The sequence below is a fragment of the Tyto alba genome, unplaced genomic scaffold (assembly GCF_018691265.1).
Source record: "Tyto alba isolate M040663 unplaced genomic scaffold, T.alba_DEE_v4.0 Super-Scaffold_7, whole genome shotgun sequence".
Classification (NCBI taxonomy): domain Eukaryota; kingdom Metazoa; phylum Chordata; class Aves; order Strigiformes; family Tytonidae; genus Tyto; species Tyto alba.
This window is the reverse complement of record NW_024881328.1, coordinates 22,554,616-22,571,751: the sequence shown is the minus strand read 5'-3', so window position 1 is coordinate 22,571,751 and position 17,136 is coordinate 22,554,616. Positions and strand designations below refer to the sequence as shown.

The 17,136-nt window shown below is 35.7% G+C and overlaps 1 protein-coding gene across 7 annotated transcripts in view; it reads left to right on the top strand.

The window, feature by feature from the left end:
• Positions 1-17,136, top strand: part of LRP2 (LDL receptor related protein 2) — a 172,931-nt gene that overhangs the window by 45,338 nt on the left and 110,457 nt on the right. The gene's annotated exons all lie outside the window — the stretch shown is intronic.

Genomic DNA, 17,136 nt, shown 5'->3' with positions numbered 1-17,136 from the left:
TGCTCCTCTGGTACTAATCTGGCTGTTAGGGATGGAGTAGCCGTGTCTCCAGTTCTCTCCCCAGCCTGTGACTGCAGCCCATCTTTTCCTGTCTCCCCCTCTTCACACAGTTTAATTGCCCTGCGGTAAAAATGAAGCCTATCGTGTTGGAGCAAGAGTGCCTGAAATGCGTTTCCTCGGCCCCATGTATTGACCCGGCAGTCCTGCTGGGGGTGTGTGTGTGTCTCTGTATTACGTGTGCGTTCAAATTGTTAATCTGCTTTCTTTGCTCAACTCTTAGTTTAAGCTCCTTAGACAGAATCAAGTAAGTAATTATACAGCAACTGCTGCTAGCAGCTCCACTTAGGAGCAGGGAAATAGGAGATAGCTAATGTGCAGCAGGAGACCTGCAAAAGCTCTAGCCAAGGAGGTCACACTGGGCAGAGTTAATCCTATGCACTGTTATTTTACATTGGATAGAGTGGAAATTGTCTAAAAGTTTATTTCTTTGCTCTACAGCAACTTTTGACTGTTCAGGACATGCCCGGTAAATGACATGATAGGATAAGGAGGGGGAAGCTTTGAACCAGCATCCATACGCAGTGGAAGCCCAGAAGATTTTTACTTTGATGGTGTCCTCTCTGCGTGTGCCCCCTTCAGAGTAAAATAACTGCAAATGAAACAGTATAGTTTTGGTAACAGCTAACAAACACTAGTAAAATCTCTGGATAGCAATCTTGGCCACACTGTGATTATTGTAAAATATTTGGTATCCTTAAGTTCCAGCTCCTTGAATGTTGAGATCATGTCAGACTCATTTCAAAAAAAACATTAAGAGATCATGAAAGCAATTCCAAGGCTCAGAAGGAAAATCGTGAAAATCATATTATTTTGCCTAATCCTCGATATTTTCAAAGGTGCTTCCATGATATTTTTCAAGGTTTTTGTTAGCAGTACCTGAGTGTTCCCAGTATAAACTGGATGTTTCTAGTAGTTTCACCTGAGTATTTGCTCAAATGATAGTATCATGATTCTTCCTTGATTTATCTAATTCTGGGTTTACTGGAATTAGACTTATAAGCCTACTTTATAAGTGCCTCTTTAATTGCCAGTAGTACAGGGCCTGGATCTACAACCTTTATTCTGTAAGTCTTATTGCCTATGGGGCAACCGTTATCAGAAAAAAATTGCAGCTGGAATCTGAAAAACTGCCTAAGTGAAGGTAGTGTCAAGGAGCATCATGGGGCTAGCATTAATGATTGTTTTTAGGAATCTCAAAGTGCTTCATGGTTGTAGTCATAAACTAGAGACACTGGATGGATGTTGTACTCTCAGCAGTTTTGCAGAGGGCAAATGAGATCACTAGGGCAACTTCGCATTTGAGCACTGAGTGCTTCAGTGGTATTGCAGAGCATACCAGATCTACATACTTGTGCAATATTCCACGTAGTATCTGTTATCGGGCTCACCTTATCTAACATGGAAGGCCTGCTGTACTTTTTTTGATGAGGATTTAGTACCTGAGAGTGATTTTTTTCTGTTCTTAATGGTTCAGCACTAGAACTGTTTAGTTTCTTTATAAAATCATTCATATATATAAAATCATATATAAATAATTCATAAAATCCTGCTTTCTTCATAAAAAAAGAAGCTTTCTTTCTAGACACAAAGTATTAAGAACATTCTTCATAAATTTACTGTAGTTAATAGGTTATGGAAATACTTAAGATCACTTAAATTTCCTTTGTTGCCTTTTGGTGTCCCTTATGTCCTGATGACCTACTTTCAACAGAGATGATGTAAATCTTCCAGAAAATAAATCTATTTTTATTTAGATAATATGAATTATTTAATAAATAACATTGGTATTGATTTTTGTCACCAATTCTGTTAAATTAGGGCAATGCCAGTATCATCTTTTTTTCAGACTTGCATGTACTTGCACTGAAATTCTGTCTTTGCTGCAATTTATTGCAAAGTACCAAATTGTTATGTAAAGGCCAAGATTTTACTGTATTGTATAGTTTACAATGTCTAAGTTGCTGTGTGCTTTGCCTGTCTTTCTGGTGGATACTTCTGAGGATCTTTTTATTTCTGTAGCACGCTTCATGTATGATATCAAAGATGACAGATTCACATTGCTGTGAATTATGAGAGCAATGATTGCTTAGCCAAGCTGTTTATTTTCCTTGCTGATAATCATAATATTTGTGTAAACTTTTGAATTTTGGGAAATGCAGCTGGAAAGGCAAGCATCTCCATTAATGGTCTTTCTCTCTACGTATGTGCAATTTTTGTTGAGTTTTTGGATTCAGTATTGAATTAAGAGGCCAGAAGATCACTGCTCAGTTGACTTCTAGTATTTATTTTTTGCTCCTTTTTTCAATAACTCAGAGTTTACCAACATTTTTCTAAGGTTTCTGTTGTTGATCTCAAGATCAGAAGATTTAATTTAATTTTTTTTTTTTTTTAGGAAAGCTGGTTATCTGTTCTGTATGCATCTTGGCAAAACGTGATATGTGCAGAAACTTTGCTGTAACACAAAAGTTAGTGCATCAAACTTGATTTACATCCTAAATCTCTGCAATGATAAATCATCAGCTTAAATGTGTTGCAAGCCAATAAGACTAAAATTTGTTACCATTATAAGGTCTCTGTTAGTCTGAGAATGAAGGCCATTCTAAGAATGAATCAATATGATGTGGTATCATATCTCAGAAATCACAATGAACATTTGCATGAAATGAGGCCAATAGGTATGATAAGACCAAGTAGAGAAGAGCTATAGTAGCTCTTTCCAGAATGGCATGGAGGAACATGTTTTTCCATTAAGCATTGTAGTAATTCAATCTTCAAATTAATTATTCAGTGGTTTTCAGACATTGCCTTCACTCAAATCTATTTAATCTGTCTGTAGGATGATGTATAGTGATGTTGCTGTAGGCGACGGGCCAGAGTCAGTGTTCATACTCCCTTGTACTGAGCTGTGCACGTTTAAATGACAGAGAAGCCTGTCTGTAAGATTACGACCCTGCCAAAACCCTGTGTTTGAAGACCTTGAGTGAGAATTTCCTTGGGGACTGAGGATTTGGGAGTAATGAGAAGGGAGAAAGGATGGCAAAAGAAATGAATATACCAATGCAATCCTGATGTAGAATTTAATAGGCATTGTGCATGACCTATGGGCTACAGTGTTCATAATCCTGCACTAGTATAATTTTCTTGGTTTCTCTTGGAGATGTACTCTCACAAAATGAAGAGCAAAAATCCCACTGAGTGTCCATCTACCTGGCTCTGAACTAGTTTATTTCCTGAGGGCTGACAATTTAAAATTACCTACTGGTGAAACACACTATAATCTTCTCACATTCTAATTAATGAGTGGTGTTTCTGTACACTGACTTTTTTTTTTTTTTTTTTTGCATGGTTCTTTTTAATGAGTGTCTCTCTTTAAGTACATCTCTTGAATTTTCTTAATAGTTTACTCTTTTTCTGTATTCTGTTCAACAAAGCATACAAGGAATTTGCAAAGTAATCAGCTAAAGTGAAGAATGGGACAAACCCCAGAATTTTAGTTAAAAATTGAAAGCAGTAATTGGATGACACCTGGTTAGATTTAGGTTCTATGCCAAATGCTAGAATTACAGTAAATAATTAAGCTACAGGAGTCAAGACAAATAGAGACAGAGCATCTAAGGAGATTTCAACTAAGATAAATGTGTGATGTATGCGATGCTTCTATTTCCCTGTAAGACAAACCAAAACCTTCTTTCATATATTGAGCTGATTGGAAATTTGAGCAATGAAATCCTGCTTTAATCCAGATTTACCTTCCATGTGTTTTGCAGGAAATGAGCAAAGATTCATCTGGGGGAAAGGTAGAATGCAATTTCATTAAAGCCTTTTAATTCTTTTCCTTTTGGGCTTCCTGGATTGACATGAAATCAACCACACTGTTTGGAGCCTTTTCCCCGCCATATGCTTTCTTGCACTGTGATATTATTGCCAGATCAAAGCCCAACGGTGTGGTTTTTAATTTCTCATTATTTAACACTGAACCTGGAGGTCCTTCTGTCAAGATTTTTTTTTTTAATCTTCATATTCTGAATTTTTAATTGAGCAGTAAACAGGCACGTTGTAGAGGTAGTTTGTTTTATCTTTATGAATATAGGATCAAATGCCATTCAATCTTTCTACAATACTTATTTTTAGATCTGAGAGCTTGTGAAAACTCTTCAGATTGATGAAGATGTAACTGATTCATATTGCACTATCACTTTTTTAAGCAGGAGTTCATAATTGTTTCTCCTTGTTTAGAGCTCTGCTTAAAAAGTGCTGGAATCATGTAGCATTTTGGATGTTTCAAAGGGAGTTACACTTTCTAGAAGTTGTCACTGTTGAAAAACATTAAAGGTCCCTTCCAATTAATGATCTACAGGTTGACATCTATTTAAAGAGAAGTTGATGGTTTTATTCTACTATGGCTAACTAGCAATGATAATGGGATAATTTGTCAGCTTCTTTTTAGTAGTTTACACTGAATGTGGCAAATAAAAGACAAGTTGTTTTTCAAATGATTTAAAACTAAAGTGCTTCTTTATATAATTTGATTTGATTAAAATTTATTCTTAAAGATACCTTGAGCTGTTTCTAGATGAAGGAATAACAAGGCTTCTTCTGATTCAACTCAGTGAAACTCCATTAATTTCAAAGAAATTATCCCTGAGTTGTACTGATCCGAGAGATAGAAAATAGGATTCAGTGAAGAGTAAACATCTCTTAATAGCTTATTATTGTTTGAGATCCATTCTGAAGTCCACTTTCATATGATAATGTTCATTTTATTAACTGCTTTTTGCTTCCTTAACTCAGCACACTTTTAGAACAGTTTAAGAAAATGAAGTTTAATGAGTAAGTATAGAAATGTTTAATGGAATGGATAGCCTTTAGTGGATTCCATAAGCTTTTACTGCTGGTTTCAAGGCTTTTAATGTTTTCTTTGTTTTGCAATGCTTAAAGTGGATTAGAGATCTAAGGATCACTGTTACAAGTTTTGTTTTGGATTAATGAAATGTGACATATAAGAGTGGACTGAAATTGTTCTACTTTTATGACCTGTTCTATTTTATGCTTTTAATGTGAATAAGTAACCTTTGTTTTACAATCAAGAAGCCAGATCTTCAGCAAAAGGGCACTGTTTACAGCAGTGGTGTGTCTGCCCAGTTATTTTCTTGCACAAGCAGGTCATGATACTACACCCTGCTGAGTTGAGTCAAAGAATGAGGGTGCGTTCCAACACGGACTCCCTTTGGGGATTGCAGGCTCATGCTTTTGTGGAGCAAGAAGGATGGGGGTTTTAGTGGTGTCTTGTGGAATCTCTAAAAGAAAAAAGCCATAGTCCACAAGATATCCCAGGAACTGATACATTCAATGATATATTTAGAATCTAGGTAATGGTTTTTATCTTCAGAAACCATTGTGCACATCATCACCTCCGATAAATATACCACAGAGAGTTTAATTTTGTTTGAGGAAGTACAGGGCCTGCAGAACTGGAGTACATACAGACATCAATAATCCTCCCCAGGTTTGCCCAGAAGAAGGAAGTTTATTGTATAAAGTCCACATCTTTCAACACCAGTGGGAGACCCCTTTTAGATCCGATCAAGCCCTTGTCATATGTTGTCATCTAAGGGTACAATTTAATGAAAAGCAACAAGCCAATTGAACAGTTCACTGCTGTTGGAGACCGGAGGCCACACTTGCCTTCCCTCTGTCCTCCAGTGTCCCATTCCCATGTTGCTGCCAGCCTTGAGTTCTTGCTCCTTGCTTTGTGCTAGCACCACTGCTCATCAGACCTCTCTGTGAGCTGCTTTCACTTACAAACCTGGAGGAAAACTAAACCAGGCCTGGGGAATTAGGTGGTTTCCCAGTGGCTTAGTGATTCAGAGCAATGTGCAGAAAGGTCTGGTGTAGTTCCTGGAGTTTGGAAAAGAAAGTGAACCTTGGCGTCAAGTGGGAGAAGGAGTTGGAAAGAGGGATAGAAAGAGAGACCCTTTCCTGTGGTAAGTCAGTGGTTTGGCTCAACTGGCCATGTAACCACTGCTTAATGCTACTGTCAAGAACATATAGGAAATGCTTGGCTAGCATGCTAGTTACAAGAGTAGTCCCGTCAGGGCTATAGTGCACCAGTGTTAGCACTGCAGGAAACCCTTTTGTAAAGCTGTCTAGTGTAAACAGATATCTTGACTTGAATGGGACTGCTCACGTGTTCGCTTTGAGCAGGATTGTAGGGCTGTTCTCAACCTGCAATGCAATAAATGAGTTGGACGATAACCAAGCACATGGAATGCTGCTGCAGTTTTTGTTGGCCTGCTAGCTATGTTAATAACTTTTACTACTTTGAGGTCTAATAGGTTTTTAAACCATTTCATGTGAAACAAATGAGCTCCAGTTTGTGTCTGACATGAGTGACAAAATTTGTGGTGTCTTCCCTATGCATACACAAGCTGTTTTTATTGGCTCTGTGGTTTTTACTTTCTGTATGAAGTCAACCACAGAATGTACTTTAAAGCCTCACTGAAAATGATTTTTTTCCTAGTATTCTGTAAATATAATAAAGTACTAAAATTCCTTTTGTTACTTCTTCAGTACATGAAAAATATTCAGTGGAGTAATTAAACTTCATCTATTTCAGTTGTTAATCGGAGCCTTGACAAATTTCTGTTGGCTGAACCAGTAGGAAATCTGAATAGAGTCTCAGACATAGCTCCGTTGTGTCCTGTCTTTTTGCTTAGGCAGGCCAGCCATCTGCTTCACTGGGAGCTCTGCCTGAGTCAGGATGGCAGTCGGGCTCCTTTGACACTTTTAGAAGTGATATCCTGTCATGGATTGAAAAATATGATGATTTAACAGTGGAAATGTAAAAATGCTGTTATTACTAGCTTTTACTAGTTTTGCAGTTTTTAACTTTATTAACCTTGCCACGGGATGCATTATAAAATGTTTATCTTACAGTGAAAATGCAAAAGTAATAAAACTTAAACAATAGATTTAATATAATAATAACTTTAATAAATAAACTTTAAATCCTTTAGAATTTTGGGTATCTCTTGGATTTGTTTGAGGAAAAAATAAATTAAAGGACCAATAGTTACATTCAATACAATTGAAATTAATTAAGAGTGAGGTAAAAACTCTAAGCTTAATAAATTACTTTATCCATACTAATACTTTATCACCTATTAGGTAACAGAAATCATTCCTCCCTGGATTCTGTTTGGTTTCCTGAAGAAAAGATGCTTTAGCAATTGATTGTTTTGTTTTGTTTTTTAGGTGTGGAATACTTGTTAATTTGTAGGCCTCTTTAACTTTTTCTAATAGGGGTCAAGAATTCTCAAGAGACTTAAATTCCAACAAACTTCATAAGGTAGTAGAGAGAGAGACCCAAATTATCACTCCATTAAGGGAAGATCTTGGTCATTAAACATTCCATATGAAGATACTCTGTGGCAGGCAATATAACCAGGTGTGGTTGCAGTCATGTTCCTACCAGGCATTTTGAAAGACTGATGTAAGATACTGCTATGAGGAAGGAATTATGGTTTAAAGGTTACTAGTCTGCAGGCAAATGCCTGAAGTTCTGTGGGCAATGTAATTTATAGGTTGTGTGCTACCAGTATGAAACGTGGGGGGCAATGTGTGCTTTTCTTGTGGTTTTGTGCACTTGCTTCTGGATGTAAGTACATAGTATGCAGGACTTGTATGCTCTTGTGTTTCCAAGAGTGCGGCAAGTGTAGGGCTTACTGAGCTGCACAAGCCTGAGCAGGAGACCCTGCTTCCCTGCTATTCACCTCTGTGCCTGGAATGCTGCTTAGAGTAGCCAGCTAATGCAATTTAAAGAATGACTTAAAATATTACATCTAGCAGCCATCAATGAAGGGAAGCAGCAGCAGATTCAAGCATCCTTAAAAAATCCAAAGGGCTGAGTAAATCTGACAGTTGTGGAGTTTGGCTGATTAGGGGAGGTCTAAGTAAAATGCTTCCATTGGAGCTGACAGGAAGGGTAATATTTCAGTGGGAGATGATATTTCTTGTATTTATTCTCTTCTGATGAATTCAAGGACTTTGTCTTTTTAATTTGACAAACTCAAATAGTGTTACTATAAGGGTGAAAGGTTTTTTTTTTCTAAATGTTTTGAACTGAAAACTATAAAAAAATATACCACATTTAAAAATGAAATGGCCACAGTATGTTTTAATTCTTACTGTTCATTTGCAGGTCTATTAAGCTAAAGTTGTGTTTTGTGTGAGCACATTGGACAGCATTGTTTCAGTTCAGGTGGTCTTTCCTTTACTCAGGTCTGCCCTAGCAAATGGAATTTCCTTTTTAGGAAGCTTGATAAGGATGACCAGCCATAGCTGTTAGCTGAAATTGAGTCACTACTGAATAAAGGAGAAATGTGATGAGTGTCCATGCATCCAAAGAAATATATGTAATTCCTAATGTCATGGGCAATAGTAAGTAGCATTAGAATGTCTGTCTAGGCACACTAGAGGCTTGTGGCATATGATCTATCTATTTTGTACTGGCACTTCAGCTTTTCTGCTTTTCTGGAAATGTTCTCACATGTTTAGTTTGCAACAACAGTCACTATTTTTGAAGTTCAAAATGATGAGTGTGAAGTTTTGGTACACAGCTGAAATTGTCTTTTTTATCTAGAGTCCCATTGGTTTTGATGGCACTATTCAAGTAGTGAAGAGTTTTGTTGTAGATATGGGTTCTGTGATGGGAAGAGAGAAATAGCTTTTGCTTTATGTGCTTACTGTGTTTATTATCTGTAAGGGAAAGCGGTTAATTTTTGCATGACAAGTTTCAATTTTAATTTAGTAACTAGTAAGGTTTATGATTTGGCAAAGTGTTATATGTTGCATAGTGATTTCAGTCTAGCAATAATACATAAAAGAAATATGAAAAATTACACAATTGCACTGTCACAAACTGGATTGGAGGGCTCTTACTGAGACTGATTCCGACTGCTACAATGACTCATCAGCTTTCAGAAGAGCGTGACTGAATTGAAAGTAGCTCACCATGGGGCCTAATTTTGAGAATAAACAGCACATTGGTTGGAAAATTTATGTAAAAAACAGTACAGCTCTCAAAATATGACTAGCTTCCTGAAAATGTGGTTTTATGATCTGCTAGTGCATCTATCAGACTTTCTCAGTGGTATGTACTGTACATGTTTTAAGTTGTTTAAGTATGGTTTTGGTTTGTTTATTTTTGTTGTTGTTTTTTTTTTTTTGTTTGTTTGTTTGTTTGTTTGTTTGTTTGTTTTTTTCCACACACTGTAGTTGTAAATACTTCCTAATCTTGAAGATTTTCCTCCTTTGGTCATATTCCCCCCTCACTCTGTTACCCAATTGTTATTCTACAGCAGCCTTGGGGCCATTAGCAAGCTTCATTCTTATGAAAATACTTGTGATGCTTCCTTCTGTGAGTAACTGGAGGTGTCTTTATTTCTACTGTGTTTGCTTGTTCTTTTTCCTCCTTATGTCATTTGGTCAATTAGAACAGATTTTTGCATATTTAATGTGCCATTCATGAAAAAGAAGCTTCTGGGATTTAGCAGAGTTCAGACCTGTATGTTTCCCTAGAGATCCACATTGCTTTGCTTACCCAGCTAACAGTCACAAAAGATTTATGTGGATTAAGACACCTAATGTCAAGAAAACTGGCTGAGGTTATCCAATTTAGTTCAGAACATGTTCTTTACATGTAATGTGTCTGAAATGCATTTTTGTATTGTGAAGGCTAATTTTTCAATACTGAAGATACTGGTTCTCTTCAATGTGGCCATACAGATAATAGTCTTACTAAATTCTCTAATAAAGGGGAACAGGTAGTTTTTATTAGTCTCACCTTGGAAAATACTTTATATACAGTTGGGGTTTAAGACAGTCCAATAAAAATTAGTGTCTGATTCTCAGTTATCACTGAAGTACAAGAAATTTGACAGTGACTTAAATGGAAGAAGGAACCTGGTCTGTTCAATATAAGGAATATTTATCAGTAGAAAGGAGTATCACCTCCTGTCTATTAGAATTAGCCCTTGCTTAAAAGGATTATTTCTTATTCCTGCCTTGTTATAGGACTAAGAATATAGTAAGAATTTATTTGTTGCTTTTTAAAAAGTGTGTGAGTTGAAGCAAGATTATAAAGGAACTTAATTTTGATTAATTTGCTTATAATACCATTTGATGGTAAAGATACTTAGTTTGGGTATGTGCTGTTTGTGAGCATGTATGATAAATAAACTGTCATGGTTTTAAATTAAAGAATTGGGGTTTTTTGTTACATTTAAGATCAGTGTGAATAATTTTGAAATATTGTATATCTTTTTTTTACTTTTTACAGAATGGATAGTTATAAAGTGATAATGTGGAAACCATAGGTTTTTTTGTTCTGAATACCAGAACTTTAAGAAAAAAAATAATTTAAAACCGAGAGTTTTTTCTAACAGGTCCGTATGTGGTTTAGAAAATTAGGAGCTTGTTATCTACCTTGATTATTAATTCAGGCTTATATTTGAAAAAAAAAAGAGTAGATTTGTTAAAAATGAATTTATATTTTTATCAGGGTGTTTGCGTTCATTGCTTTTTCAATTAATAAAGCTAAAGTAAGGTAGAGAGGATGAGGATTATGAATATCTTTAACGTTGCTAGGAGGCATTTACAGTGTCATTCCTTTGAACTTGATGTCTGCAGGAGACTTGAACTCTTTTTTCTTTTCAGGAAAGCTTTCCCGCTTAGTTTCAGTATATTAAAATCCTGAATTTCTTTAATTCTTGGATTTATGTTGAGGTATTAGCAGAAATGAATCTATAGTCCTTTTATAACTGTATTAACAGAAAACAAATTGTTTAACATAAAACACACTAATTTTAAGTATTTTTTAAAAAGATTTTTGTAGATGAGCACTATTAAAATGAGATTTGATGCTTCAGTTTTAACAGTGGTTTTAGTTGACAGGTGTCTGTATGTGCAAGAGCATGCAGACATAAAGCACAGAGTATAACGTAGATTTTGCTGTCTCCAGACTTCCTGGGTTTTTTGCTACTTGGCAAGTGGTTTTGAAAGGGAAACCATAAAAATCTGCTGTTGCTGAAGTAAAACATGGTATTTCAAAGTCCATACTGAATGACAAGATTTTCACTTTTGTTCTTGAATTTTAAGATGCTTTTTATTAAAAATCAGTGAGGAAAAATTTAAAATGTAGGTATTGGGTTCTACTCTGACAGTCAAGATCCATTTATTAGAGCTTTTGATACCCATCATTCCACTGAACTGAGGACATGGCTTACTAAAAATTTCCTCTCCTGTGAGTATGGAATATCTAGCTCATTCATCTGAGATGGAAAGAGACTCTGCATATCCAGGCAGGTAATAAATAAGGAAAGATTAAACTTAAGTTTCTCTTCTGTTTTCATTCCTCTCACCCTCCTGATATCAGTTCTGTTTATAATCCAATAACATATAAAGTTCTACATGTGAATGGATTTTTAGGGAGAAGGGCTAGAAGTATAATTTTCTGCTGTTTGATGGAGCAAAAGCTGTTTTATTATTGTCATTCATGGGTCTTTGCTAATTTTTGAAGAAGCTGTGCAACTGGGACTTGGAAACCAAATCTCTTAATACAGTTAGTGTTAGTGGAGTACTAGGTCTTTTGCTTCAAGTTCAGTCCTTTATCATTTCCACATTCCCCCTGTAAAATAATCTGAAATAATAAGTAATGATTTGTGTACAAGAAAGTTTTCTAAAATGTCTGCATCTTTGCTTGGGAGCTACAGAGTGCATGATAAACCAATCAAAGTAAATAAAGGAAGTACTTCTGCACATGCATCACATGATGTTGTTGTCATTCAGAAGAATAAATGGACTCAAAAACAGAGTAGACAACTTTTGTGAAGAGTAGTGCATTGATAACTGTTAAACACAACAGAGCTAGAGATGCAGTCTCTGGTTAGGAATCCTTCCAACATAGATTGGTAGAAGGTTGGAGGCCCCTCCATGGGAAAATCAAGGTGTATGTGCCTGGTTTCTCCTGCTGTCTAATAAATATACCAGTAAAACTTAGCATGGCTCTCATATACTGTGACTTCCTGGAGTGCTATTGGAGAAACAGTAGATTATGAATATGCACTGGTGAAGGGAAGAACAGCACCATTTGGAACTTGCTTGTTGATATTGGGGCACCCAGGTGAGTTCAAGTGCCTGTCATCTTTATACTTCAAACTATCTAGGATATGACCGTTCTTTTTGTTAAGTGTTTGTACAGTGCAAGGCACAAAGAGTCCTTGATCAACTACCAAGTTATAATATGCAACTGGATGATAATTCAGTAATAGGAATCCTATACTTCCCTATTAACATTGTAACTCTGTCTCTCTGGCACTGAAGCTCTTCTGCTTCAGATTGTCCCTTGACTAGTCCCCTGTCCACCTATCAGTTTGTACAGAGATCTTGCAGTCATGTGAATTGGATGCAGACTCACATCTGTACTGTCTTTTTGTTGATATTGTCAGTTAAAATTATTTCTCTAATATAATCTGGTTTAGAGACATGTATAAATGCTCACGTGGTCTGTGTTTTTTTAAATCTGAATAGATTGTATTACATATAATGGAGTTTGCAGAGTGCAGAAAAACTGAAAGTTAAATATTGTCTCAAGGTATATGAAATTTAGCATAATTTTATTAGACTCTTTTTCTTTATAATTTAAAAAAATCTTTGTTCATTTACCTATTATAATCGCTAATAGAATACCACTCTTAGGTATCACAGGGTATTTTACAAGAATAAGAAAAGGTTTTTCCTGGGCTATGGATTTAACTTCTTTCCTCATTAGTGTGGTGGAACAGAGATGGAATTTCCAGAGGTTCAGCTTCTCTTTCCTGAGCATTCCAAAACATCGCGTTGTTTGACATGGAATTAAGCTAGGCAAAAATCTGACATCAAAGTGTATGGAGAGTGATTCTCCAGGATTCTTCTATCTGCAAGGCCACTGGAATGGGCTGTTCTGTTTGGGGGCCAAAAGGGAACAAAGAGTACCCTTTGTTGGAAAGCAGAAGGGGGAAAAGAGAGCTAGTCACGTTTCTTTTTGTAAAATTTATGTGGAAGAGGCTTGTAATGTATAGTTCATTTGCACTTACTTGTTGAAAAACTGAAGATATATTAAAGGTGGAGCTGTTCAGTTGAAAAAATACTGCCTTGAAGAATGTTACTCGTAAGTGCAAAAAATCTGTTGAGAGGTGATTCCTGAACTGTAAAGTAATTGCAGCAGTGTAAGTTTCATTTTTGAGTGGACAGTTTGAGAGTGGCACAATCTGCCCTGAGCTTAATACATTCTTTATTACTTTAAATACTTCATTCAAATTTAACTGTTAAAGAGGTGTTAGCAGATCTCTAAGGTATTGTGAGCATGAGGAAGAAATCGAATGAGGGGCTTTGGCCTATTCTGTATAGTCAGAATAGACAGTCATGATGCCCATAATCTGTGGATGACAAATTTAATTCAAAAGATTTGTAAAGTTAAAAGTATGATGGACTTCAAGGTTGAATGGACAGGTAGAAAATGCATTAAAAGAATTAGAAAAGACTAGAACTGTTCAGAGAGGAGCTGAAGAGAGTCTAAAGTAATGCAAAGAGTGACAGAGAGTAAGGCAGTATTGGTTTCGATTATAAGCCAAATTTATAATTCTGGTTTTAATACAAGAGGATTGAATTTAAGCTCTAATTCTCAATCTACATATTTCTACACAGACATATCAGGGCAAGTGAAGCACAGAAGAGGTTGAGAGGCTGTAATGGATTGCCTTTCTATTGAAAACTGTAGCCCTACGGGTTAAACCACTGTGCTGTGAAACGCCTGAAGCTGTTAACCTCTTTCTCTTCTGCTGGAGTTCCATATGACTTAGTGTGACAGTGAGTAACAATCATTAGTGGTGTGAAGGTTGACTGCCATCCTCTAGTTGCAGTGGGGTTTGTCTTTGGCAGTGTTTTAGTTTAGGATACTTCATTCCTACGCAGGCAACTCTTGTTGGGCAAAACTTGTCTTGCAGAACATAAGGTAATTATATTGAATAGTGCTTGTATTGCATTATTTCCTTTAGTAAGTGATACATTTATTATTAATAAGTTTAAAGCAAGAAAAGTTATTTTGTTTGGTTAGTGTTTTGTTCAGTCTTTGCTCTGACAAAATCACTATTATGTTGCTTTATTCCAGTGGAAAATGACTACCTGGCATCATTTTTCTGCAAGTAGCTTACCCAGAGCCAGTAATATTAGCCTTCTTGTTTTTACCTGAGCAAATTGTGAATCTTAAACATTCACTCAGGAGTCTCTTAGAAGAGAATCCCAGACACAGAGAACTATGGAAAGTCTAGTTAGCATAAAGCGAAAGATAGCAAGTATAGCAAGAGGCTTAGAAATAGTGCTTTGGGCAATATGTTTCCAGTGATGCTTCTGATCTTTGGTTTGGATTTTTCAGTCCTAGACTGGTTTATATTAAAGGTGATATATTTTTCCTTGGTGTTTCCCTGAATATTAAGCAGTTGAAACAGATCTTATCTTTAAAAATTATTTTTGTTAATGCCCAGAGATTCTTCTTTCTATATGTTCTGGTGTGATTTGTAATATCTGCCATGTATTTTTTAGTCCATATTTTAGTAGTGCTCTAATCACCATGAGAAGACTAAACCTGAATTATAGTAAAAGTAGAGCAACACCAAAAATTCAATCACTTCTGAATTTTGAATTTTCAAAAGTCACCTACATTCTTTTCTATTAGCAAATTTTAAACATGACGATGGAAACTAATTGTTTTACTTCTTGTTTTTAAACTTGGTGCTTATTTCCTCTAGGAATCCTGCTAACAGGATTCTCTGCCTGAAAGAGGTGTCTGGTTTTAGCAGCATCTTTCAGAGTAAATCAGAATTTCTATGGAAATTAGCTCATTAGTATTAATTTTTGGCAATGTCTGACAGATACATGAGCTGCCTTGCCATGTGAAAAAAAAAAAAAAAGTTATTGAAAACAAAACCTTCCATAAAATTACTAATGACTAATCCTTCGGTGAATCAAGGCTTCAGATAATGGCAATAAACATGCAGATACCCCTTGTCTTCTGACAGTCCCTGCTCTTGCTGAAACCCTGGTGCTGCAGGCTCACATTGCATAGCATATACCAATGGAAATAGTCCTTTTGGACTCCTTATGCTTCCTTTGTGGATCATTACTAGTCAGTGTGAGTAATGACGGTAACATTTTTATTTAAGTTAATACTGTTTAAAATGCATAACCAAATTCATAGTAACTAAATAACAGTTCTTCAAATCTCATAAGTTTCCAGTACTTGTTTTTAGCAGAATATGTACAGTTAAGTTTTGAGAAAATGGTCTCTGTAGTTGTCTATAGTAACAAACTTGGTTATTGCTGACATGGTTATTTTTCTTTCATTCTGAATATTTCTCCTGGATATTCATAGCAGTAATTTTTATAGTCATGCATTTTTCCTCTAATTACTTTCTCCTGTATGAAAATTAGAACTGTTTTTGTTCACAGTTGAAACACAAGCTTTTTAGAACCGTGGTGAGAAGTGCCCTTGATACTGCAAATCACTTTTACTTCTTCCATATTACTTACTTTCAAAGATTTCCTTTTTAATAAATTAACATAATTACCTGCTATATAATTTTCTTTGTTCTAAAGATAATATAGAACAGTGATAACTGAAGTATCAGCCTTTTGTATTTTTATAGGTGTTTCAGAGCTCTTTGCCTTCAGTTATAAGTAAGCATGGGAGATAACATCTGAAAAGCCTAATGCCATAATTAAATGAATTATAACAGGTCTGCTGAAGGATTGTATAAGCAGACATTGATACAGCACTTACTGTATGTAGGTGTGAGCAATGTAAACTATAATTCTGCAGAGTATTACAGAGTGTAGAACTGCATGATTTGCAGGTTTTCTGTTAGCATTTAGTTACCATTTCTCATACTGTACAAAGGCTGCTATGTTTATAATGCTTTCTAAAAAGTTTATCAGTGTTATCTCATTTTTATCACTATAAGGGTATGTTTAACGATAGTAACTTAATACAAGATAGAATAAATTAGCAGTGCTGTACATAGTGCTTGAAATTTTTCTTGGCTTGTTATTTAGCAATAATATGCAAATTGTTCATGTTCCTTGTTTATAAGCATCTGTTTCATCAAAAATTCTAATCATGTGGATGCAGATTTAATTCTGTATTGTAACTTCTTTTTAAATAAGTGACTATGAATATTCCAGTAGTTTGAAATTGTAATAAAATACTAAATACACGAGCAGATTTAGTATTTGCTTTCTATAGCAATTCCGATTGATAAATGATGGTTTATATGTTGTGTTTATTAGAGCTTTAACTGCTAATCTCATATGGAAATGTTGCTTTGTAGGGCAAAATTCAGCGAGAGGGCCTGGGATTCCAGAGTGAACTTGTACATTCCTTCAGGTCATTTTTGCAAGGGAGGTTGTTGTGTTTTAAAGGTAGTTGATAAGAGACCTGCACCACCAACCCCAGACCTGCACCACCAACCACCATCATGCATTAGTCTATAGAAGGTATTTGGGTGAACATACTCCTGTACCACTCCGTACCACCATTTATCCAAGTGAATTTTTTGACCATTTGCAGGATACATTATAAATCAGGATGTCAGTACCAGACAATCAGATTTGAACATTCCTTGCATAAAGTAGCTTGCCTATATCCCTTAGGAATACATCACTTAACTATGTTTATGTGACAGTGTTGATATGCCTGGTTTTACATGAAAGTTAGGGTAGCGTGTTATGTCATCATGAATTCAAAAAGTAGGTGGTTGTTCTTTATGTATACTGAGGTTATCTTCTCTGAACAAATAACTCAGAATAATTGAAAGATGTAGTTTTATCATATGGTTATTAATTAAATCAGGAAACAGGATTTTTTTTTCTTCAGAGTTGGGCTTTGCTACTACCTCAGTTTTTTTCAGTGTTCCCTTCTCTGAGGTGCTGACAACAGATTAACATGAAACAGAGCTCTGTTGAACCTAATTATGTTATAGCACA